Genomic DNA, 1,747 nt, shown 5'->3' on the forward strand with positions numbered 1-1,747 from the left:
ATTACGAGCAGGATTTAAATCCCGGGTAGAAATTATAAATAGTACTTGCTGATTTGGAAAAATTACACTTTTTATTTTTTTCTTTCTTTGATCCCACTGGGTCGTTTACAGATACAATTCAATCACATATATCTACCTAGATTTGTAGAGTTTTATCGAAGCTACAGAGAGAAAATATAAGACTTTTCAGACTGTACTGAACAGTGTTGTAACTTTGAAAAACAAAGAAAGACACAAACTACCACCACCAATAACAAGACATCAGGAAAAAAGAGCAATATATAACAAAGATTGCCATAATGACTGCATCAAAACTATGTTTACTGTATCTCTCAATTACCAAGCACTATAGTCATTTCGAATGTAATAAAAAAAAAATTGCCACATTGGAACAATATGCTTTTAGAATGTATTTAAATGTGACTTGCTTCTCTGCAAGTAACATACATAAAATCTTACATTTCTTGCATGTGAGTTCATGTGTTCCACTGGCCTTGTGCTCATGTACAACTGTCACTTGTTGTTTGAGAGGTGTAGACAAGTCTGAAAGATTTAATGAGATATGCACATGTTTTGTGTGTTGAAAATAACTTAAATGTATGGACTGCGCTGTTTCACTGATTTGTCAGTTGGTTGAAAGGTTTGAACAGTTGTACCGTATGTTGGAAAGTCAGGCGACCGGTATATCACACAATGACACGCTCTCTTTGCGCCTCTGCTATTCTAGGTGCGATGCCCGACTCAGTCACATTTCTTAAAATCGATAGTTTGAACTGCATTCTCTTGTTTCAATCACATTTAACGGCCACATTACAAAGTAATTGATATAGGCCGTGGAGAAGAGAGTTTTATATAAGCCACGAGAACTTCTATAGAAATGAAGTATAGTTTAAGCTACAAACACGTTCAGTACTAAAATGTATTGTTTATACCAACCAAATGTCTGCCTTTGTAAGCAGTATCACAAAGTAACAGTGTCCCTGCTTCATATTAATATCTTAAAATTAATTAATTTATTTATTTATTTATTTATTTATTTATTTATTTAACTAACCTGATGATGTCAATAAGGACTGCTTTGTATCTTGGTCGACACCATGTCATTTAAAGCCAGGAGTCAGAAACACGGAGTCATCAAGACCAGACTACGCTGTAGAACAAGATAAAAAAATTATTGAACGATAGTGATGAGTCGTCGTTCTTCAAATTAGACGAAAGCCACGACAGAGCAATATGCATTAACTGCTGCTGCATGTAATTTTGTAGACTTTTACGTTGAGCGTTGACACTGGTTGAGTTCTGCTCTTGTAGAAGTACACGCTCCTAATACTAGATATCGAAATTATTAACCTATTTCGTTGTGGACAATTATTTTAAATCATTTCTGGTGTTTTTATAAACGTAATTTTAGGAAAATTATTTTGCAGTCTACATGTTAAAATATCTATTTACCCAAATATGACTCTCTCCCTTTAACCTTCTTTGTCATGGATTTTTCTTCAGGTTCAAATCCAAGAAGCTTTTGTTTTTTTTTTACATCTACGCCAATTTCAGTGCTCCTCTATTTTAAAAACCAAATAAATAAATACTCATTTTACACCTATTTACTTAATTAGTCTGTAACCTATGGTAGTGTATTCGCAGGAAATGGATCTTTCTCTGCAAACTACTTATAATTTAACGTTAACTACAGTTTTAAAACTGGTTTTACATATGAAGGAATTGAATGTAAAGATACGCATGTTGC

This window comes from Sinohyriopsis cumingii, chromosome 15 (genome assembly GCF_028554795.1).
Source record: "Sinohyriopsis cumingii isolate HCF-2022 chromosome 15, ASM2855479v2, whole genome shotgun sequence".
In the NCBI taxonomy this organism is placed as follows: Eukaryota; Metazoa; Mollusca; class Bivalvia; order Unionida; family Unionidae; genus Sinohyriopsis; species Sinohyriopsis cumingii.